The sequence below is a fragment of the Arachis hypogaea genome, chromosome 12 (genome assembly GCF_003086295.3).
Source record: "Arachis hypogaea cultivar Tifrunner chromosome 12, arahy.Tifrunner.gnm2.J5K5, whole genome shotgun sequence".
NCBI classification, from domain to species: domain Eukaryota; kingdom Viridiplantae; phylum Streptophyta; class Magnoliopsida; order Fabales; family Fabaceae; genus Arachis; species Arachis hypogaea.
In genome coordinates, this window is record NC_092047.1 from 70,366,000 (window position 1) to 70,374,317 (window position 8,318).

The following is an 8,318-nucleotide window of genomic DNA, read 5'->3' on the forward strand; positions in this document are numbered from 1 at the left end:
TTCCAATCCGCGTGGCCGCGTGAGCTATGCGACCGCGTCACTTCTCACTGGTTATCTCCTCAAACTCTTGTGTTCCTTCCATTTTTGCTAGCTTCCTTTCCAATCTCCAACTCATTTATGCCCTGTAAAGTCTGAAACACTCAACACACAGATCACGGTATCGAATGGAATAAAGGAGAATTAAAAATAAATAATTAAAGTCTCTAGGAAGCAGTTTTCAAACATGTAATAAATTCAGGAAGGAGATCTAAATACATGCTAATTTAATGAATAAGTGGGTAAGGATCATGATAAAACCACACAATTAAACACAATATAAATCATAAAATAGTGGTTTATCAACCTCCCCACACTTAAACATTAGCATGTCCTCATGCTTAATTGAAGGAGATAAGGAAATAAGTATGAACATGTAGAAACTCATGAAATGCAATGCAAACCTATATATATATATATATATATATATATATAATTAAATGCAACTATATGGTTCTTGTCCACTTGATCAAAAGTAAATAGGCTCTTCAAAACAATTACAAATCAAATTCCACTAATTTTATCATTACACAATAAAACAGATAAAAGTGCAAGAAGATAACTCGTGAAAGGAGGGAATATGAAAATTCAAGCATTGAACCCTCACTGATAATGTATGTGCACTCTGATCTCTAGTGTATAGGGTGATCACTCTATCCTTCTCTAATCATGCTTTCTAACTTTTGTTCTTCTCCTAACCAATCAACAATAGTTAATACACCAATACAAACATCATGAGGTCTTTCCAAGGTTGTAATGGGGCTAAGGTATAGGTAGGGGTGTATATTTGGTCAAGTGAGCTAATAAATTGAATTTTTAATTAACCCAAGCTCTAACATAACTTGTACACACGTGATGTCATATTTAAAGTTCATACCTAGCTACCCAGAATTCCCTTTTTCAATCCATACTCTTGTATCAACTTATATTTTTGGTTCTATCATATGTGCATTGATCTTCGAATTCTGAATTCAACATTGGGGTAATTTTGTCCCCTTATTTATTGATTTTGAATTTTTTTTTAAATAAAGCTTGTCAATGCACATAGATTTTTAATCCTTGTAGTTTCACATGAGTAGGTATCCAAATTCCCCTTAAATTTTTATGACACATTCCCTTAACAACTTTTGTTCCCACAATTTCCCATACTTAACTAGCACACACAATTCTATCTTAAGCTAACCAAAGATTCAATTTGGGATATACAATTGTTTTTCGGCTTAAGGTTAGTAATGTGGTAAAATATCGAACAAATGGGAATTAAAGGCTCAAAGTGGTTAACAAAGGTAATTGAAAAGGGTAGGCTTAATTTGGATGAGTGAGTTTAAACAAATAATGGCCTCAATCATGTGCAAGCATGCAAATATAATAACTATTGGACATATAAGATAAAACAAAATATAGATTACAATCATAGAGAAGTAAACACACAAGAATGAAATAATTATGGTTAAATAATGTAACCATTCATAAAGGCTCAAATCTTTCACAGGTTGTGTGTTCTTTAACTCAAATATCATGTTCTAAATACAACTCAAGCAAATTTATCATAAGAATATTTGAAAAATTAGTGAAATTTTGTTCCAAAGATAGATTTTTAAAAGAAACTTATTGTCTTTTCAATCAAGTAGAACATGCATGCAACTATCCTAACCTATGCAATTTATTCTATTCTATAAAGGAAAGAAAATCTAACTAAAATATCCTAATTATTGGTGATAGAGAAGAGAAATTACCTCCGGAAGTCAGGTACTGACCGACCTCCCCACACTTAAGGCTTTGCACCGTCCTCGGTGCCATCTGTCAGGAACAGGGGTGGGCTGGTAGCAGTATCTCCACAGTCGGGGCCGTCATGGCTCCCTGTGCTGGTAAAGAAAGTGGATTCCGGGGTGTCTGAGTCTCTGAAGTGTCCCTTGAGTAGCTACTTGAGGTGTTTGAATCGGCGCTCGTTACGGCGCTCTCTCATCTTTGCTTTCTGTTCTTGCCGATCCAACCGTTCGATTATCTGCTGGAGCAATTTCTCAGTTGTAGATGCTTGTGGTGTTGAAGAAGGATTATCTTCAACTGGAGCAGTAGGAAAGTTTGTAGTGGTTGCTGAGAGTCTGAGGTATTTCCCATTAGGGACATACTGATCATCCCGTGGAAGCATGACTTTGGTGTCCCCAGCTCTGTAGAAGACTCCGGCTGCTGAGACAAGATCTGAAACCAAGGCGGGGAAAGGTAAGTTGCCCGCAATTTGTACGTGTTCCATAGCATTCCGGATATGTCTTGCGAGATTCAGAGGTTGGTCTGAAAGGATGCACCATAGTAGAACAGCCATGTCCGCAGTGAAGGAGGACTCATGAGTGCTCGGAAAGACGTAATGGGACATGATCTGCGCCCATACGCGAGCCTCCAAGGTAAGTGCTGAAGCCAAGATTCCCTTAGGGCAGGTACGGTGGTATCCGTAGATCCAACGGCTGCCAGGTAAAGCGATGACTCCGAGAACAGAGTCCCAGTTGAATTGGTATCTCTAGTGCTGAAGGGTGGCTACTTGAAAAGTGTCCATTCCTGCTGGAATAGGGGGAAGACTCAGAGCTTGCTGAATGGCCTCTTCTGTGATGGGGACTTGCTTCTGCCGGACATAAACAGACTGCAGGGTCGGTATGTAGAAGTTGGAGTAGAACTCAACTACCCAAGAAAGATTGGCCTGCCTTGGCTGTCTCCGTAGAAAACCCCATTGTGTTCGCTCAATTTGCGGCTCAACAAAGGTGGCAATATTGGATGGGAGGATAAGAAGGTATTCATTGTTATAGTTCCTTTCTGCCAGGATAGGGAACATTTGCTCATAGTAGCGATTGGAAAATTGCGCAGCGTCCTTTGCTGGAAAGGCTTTCTCCTTTTCGTCAACCTTTATTATCCTCTTAACTCTTTTTGTTGAGGGCTTGACGGCAGTTGAAGAAGGATCTGCCACTAATGCTCTTTTAGTTCCTCTTCTTGCTGGTGGTTTGGAAGTTTCTTTCTCCTTTCCTTTCTTGGTGGCCATCCTGAAAGAAGGGAAGAGAAAGAAAATTAAATTTAAAGAGATATACAGCAAGGAAGGAAACAGAAAAGAGGGTGAATGATGCACAGTAAAATGTAGATGACATTAACACATGCTCTCGAGTACATATGAAAAGCCATCAATGGAGAATAGCTAGTGCAGATAAAAACAAGTGAATGCAAGGTGTTTATTGGCATGCTGGCAAAGGGCATGAGTAGCATAGACCAAGCATTACTTCGTAACAAACCATCATGTTTGTATTGACAATTGAATTCAATTAATGAAATAATAAGGGAAATTTGTGAAAAGCAAGCATTGAATAGTAGAGTAAAGTAATGTAGAAAGTGCATAGGGCTATATAGGCTTTTTCACAAACACATGGCATGCATGGTAAGTAAGATATAAAAAGTATGAAATTGAACATGCAAGCAATCCCTTAAAAATAATAATAATTGTCAAATAAATTGTAACAAGTCACAAGCATATAATGAGGGATGATGACTCAAAAAATTTCTAGCACCATGTAAAAAGGGAAAGAAGAAGATGAAAAATAAAAAAATTTGAAAAGAAAAAGAAAAGAAAAAGAAAATAAAAATGTATATAAAATAATAAGAATGATGGAAAAGAAAAGAAGGAAAAAGAAGGTAAAACCTTGTTAATGGTGGTGAGAGAGATAGAGAGTGAAAGGTGAGATAGAAGGGGGAAGGGGAAAGGAAGAAATAAGGAGGGGAAAGAAAAATTAGGATTTGGGGGAGAGAAAGATAAGATAATTTGGCAATTTAGGTTGAGCTGTGTGGCGCATGCGACGCGGCCGCGTGGGGCACGCGTTCGCGTGGGTGCACGTCAGGTAAGGGGACGCGATCGCGTCGGTCACGCAGTTGCGTGACCCGTGTTACGCTGCTGGCGCGAGTGCAGCCTCGCTCCAGCACAACTCTCTGTTCGATTTATTTTAATTACCAAAATTGGGTGACGCGATCGCGTGACAAGGATTTGTGCTTCCAGCACCAATCCAACATCACTCTCGCACAGAATGTTACTGTGCACCCTTTTACGTCGAAAACTCAGGGCACGTGGCCACGTGAGGCACGCGGTCGCGTGGGAGGCCATGATTCCCATGCGACACGAATGCGTCAGGGACACGGTCGCGTGGGTCGATTTGTGCCATTGGCACGCCTCCAGCCACGCTCCAGCCGGACTCTCTGTTCATTTATTTTTTTCTCCACCCCCTCCGCGACGCGGACGCGTCGCTGATGCGATCGTGTCGCGTGGCAAAATTTTTTTTTAATTAAAAAGAAATATGAAGACATGAAATGCAAATGCACGAAAGTACTAATAAAGAGAAGAGTTATTGAATAGGAAAAACAAAGAAAAGAACGATCATACCACGGTGGGTTGTCTCCCACCAAGCACTTTGCTTTAACGTCTGTAAGTTGGACGCTCCACTATTGCAACTCCCCGGCAACGGCGCCAAAAATTGATGAGACGCAGAAGCTGGTGAATTAAAAATTGTTAAAATGGTCGCGTTGCAAGTATAGTTCTTAACTCACCGAAAATCTGCCTATCAATTTAAAAGTATGTCACAGAGAATTTTAATTAAAAATTACTGGGAGTTTTAAGTCCCAGGTCGTCTCCCAACGAGTTGCAGAAAAGTGTGCTATCTTATTAATCAGATGTTCCAAGAAGTTGAGCTAAGTAAATTGGGACGTAAATTGAGGGAATTTAAATGATATGAATAAAAGCCTTGACTGGGAGTTGATTAGTTGAAATCTCTATTATGGATGGAATGATTTTAAGATTGATTTATAATTAATGGTTGCTCTGTTTGGTTATCCTTTACTACGTAAGGGAAAGTCAAACAAGTTGGGATGCTAGATCTATTCACAAGTTGTAACCCACTTAGTTCAAAGGGATTGGCGTTGGTGATAGGATAACAATCCAACAATTAACCCAATTACAAATTTTCTTTCAATCCTTCCAACTCAAGAGTTCCTTTTTAATCAACTCCCCATCAAGTAAGGAAACTACTCACACATTGTAAATAATAAATTCATAGCATATGAAAGGGAATTAAAAGAAGACATGATTATTGGAATTGAAATTGAATTAAAAAGAAATAATCCTTGCATTAATTAATCATAAAAGTATTCAAATAACAAAATTGAACAAAACAAGGAACATGGAAGAATAAAACCAAGTTGAGAAAACGAACTAGAATGACGAAGTCTTGATGAGGGAATAACTCTTCTCAATGTTCCAATGCTAAGACCAATTGAAAATTAAAATTCTAAAAACCTAGAGAGAAAAACCTAAGAGAGTAAAACTAGCTCTCTCACTGTCTCTGAATGAATGTGTTATTTGTTTCTGCATGTTCTCTGACTCTAGTCTTCTGTTCCGGGCCGAAAACTGGGCCGAAATAGGGTCCAAAATCGCCCCAACGAATTCTGCAGGTTATGCAGATCGCACATGTCACGCGATCGCGTCATCCATGCGGACGCGTCATTCGCGTTTTTCCTCTCCACGCATTCGCGTCGTCCACGCTACCGCGTCGCTTGGGCTTCCCTATCCGCGCGGCCGCGTGAGCCATGCGACCGCGTCATTGCGTTTTGCTCTCGTTCGCGCGGTCGCGTGAGCCATGCGACTGCGTCACTTCTCGCTGGTTATCTCCTCAAACTCTTGTGTTCCTTCCATTTTTGCTAGCTTTCTTTCCAATCTCCAACTCATTTATGCCTTGTAAAGTCTGAAACACTCAACACACAGATCACGGTATTGAATAGAATAAAGGAGAATTAAAAATAAATAATTAAAGTCTCTAGGAAGCAGTTTTCAAACATGTAATAAATTCAGGAAGGAGATCTAAATGCATGCTAATTTAATGAATAAGTGGGTAAGGATCATGATAAAACCACACAATTAAACACAATATAAATCATAAAATAGTGATTTATCAGTGACTTCATTGCACCCTCTTCTGACTTCTGTGGAAGGAGCATCTCAGTTCCTGCAATTGGAGCAAACAACTTTGAGTTTAAGCCTCAATTAGTTTCTCTAATGCAGCAGAATTGCAAGTATCATGGACTTCTATTGGAAGATCCTCATCAGTTTCTAGTTGAATTCTTGCAAATCTGTGACACTGTTAAGACCCATGAGGTTGACCCTGAAGTCTACAGACTTATGCTCTTCCCTTTTGCTGTAAGAGACAGAGCTAGGACATGGTTGGACTTACAACCTAAAGAAAGCCTGAACTCTTGAAAAAAACTATTCAATGCCTTCTTGGAAAAGTTCTTTCCACCTCAAAAATTGAGTAAGCTTAGAGTGGAAGTCTAAACCTTCAGACAGAAGGAAGGCGAATCCCTCTATGAAGCTTGGGAAAGATACAAGCAATTGATCAGAAGGTGTCCTTCTGGCATGCTTTCAGAATGGAGCATCATATGCATATTTTATGATGGTCTGTCTGAACTGTCCAAGATGTCATTGGACAACTCTACTGGTGGATCTCTTCATCTGAAAAAGATGCCTGAAGAAGTCCAGGAACTCATTGAAATGGTTGCAACTAACCAATTCATGTACACTTCTGAAAGGAATCCTGTGAATAATGGGACAACTCAGAAGAAAGGAGTTCTTGAGATTGATACTCTGAATGCCATATTGGCTCAGAATAAAATATTGACTCAGCAAGTCAATATGATTTCTTAGAGTCTGACTGGAATACAAGTTGCATCCAGCAGTAATAAAGAATCATCTTCTGAAGAAGAAGCTTATGATCCCGAGAACCCTACAATGGAAGAGGTGAATTACATGGGAGAACCCTATGGAAACACCTATAATCCTTCATGGAGAAATCATCCAAATCTCTCATGGAAGGAACAACAGAAGCCTCAACAAGGCTTCAACAACAATAATGGTGAAAGAAATAGGTTTAGCAATAGCAAGCCTTTTCCATCATCTTCTCAGAAATAGACAGAGAACTCTGAGCAAAGTCGTTTTGGCTTAGCAACCATAGTCTCTGATCTATCTAAGACCATACTAAGTTTCATGAATGAAACAAGATCCTCCATTAGAAATCTGGAGGCACAAGTGGGTCAGCTGAGTAAGAGAATTACCGAGACTCCTCCTAGCACTCTCCCAAGTAATACAGAAGAAAATCCCAAGAGAGAGTGCTAGGCCATAACCATGACCAACATGGCCGAACCTGGAGAGAGTAAGGAGGACGTGAGTCCCAGTGAGAAAAACCTCATGGGACGTCCTCTGGACAAAAGGGAGTTCCTCTTTGAGGAACCAAAGGAATCTGAGGCTCATACAGAGACCATAGAGATTCCATTGAACCTACTTCTTCCATTCATGAGCTCTGATGAGTATTCTTCCTCTGAAGAGGATAAAGATATTTCTGAAGAGTAAGTTGCTAAATACCTTGGAGCAATCATGAAGTTAAATGCCAAGTTATTTGGTAATGAGACTTGGGAGGATGAACCTCCATTGCTCATCAATGAACTGAATGATCCGGTTCAACTGAAATTACCTCAGAAGAGACAGGATCCTGGAAAGTTCTCAATACCTTGTACCATAGGCACCATGACCTTTGAGAAGGCTCTGTGTGACCTAGGGTCAAGTATAAACCTCATGCCCCTCTCTGTAATAGAGAAATTAGGGATCCTTGAGGTGTAAGTTGCAAGATTCTCACTAGAGATGGCAGACAATTCAAGAAAACAGGCTTATGGACTTGTAGAGGATGTCCTGGTAAAGGTTGAAGGCCTTTACATCCCTGCTAACTTCATAATCCTGGACACTGGGAAGAGTAAAGATGAATCCATCATCCTTGGCAGACCCTTCCTAGCCACAGCAAAAGCTGTGAGTGATGTTGACAGAGGAGAGTTGGTCATTCAAGTGAATGAGGACTGCCTTGTGTTTAAGGCTCAAGGATCTCCTTCTGCACACATGGAGAAGAAGCATGACAAGCTTCTCTCAATGCAGAGTCAAACAGAGCCCCCACTTTCAAACTCTAAGTTTGGAGTTGGGAGGCCATCATCATGCTCTGAGTATCTGTGAGGCTCCATGAGAGCTCACTGTCAAGCTATTGACATTAAAGAAGCGCTTGTTGGGAGGCAACCCAATTTTATTTAATTATATCTATTTATTTTCCATTGTTATTTTATTTTTTTCTTAGGTTGATGATCATGTGAAGTCACAAAAATAACTGAAAAAGCAAAAACAGAATGGAAAAACAACATTAAAAGCAGCACACCTTGGAGGATGATCTTACTGG

The 8,318-nt window shown here is 39.9% G+C and overlaps 1 non-coding gene across 1 annotated transcript; it reads right to left on the reverse strand.

The window, feature by feature from the left end:
* Positions 1 to 6,361: 6,361 nt before the first annotated feature.
* On the reverse strand, positions 6,362 to 6,465 carry LOC112732137 (small nucleolar RNA R71). The gene has a single exon (XR_003167874.1). It is a non-coding gene; the product is annotated as a small nucleolar RNA R71 (small nucleolar RNA).
* Between the last annotated feature and the right edge of the window lie 1,853 nt (positions 6,466 to 8,318).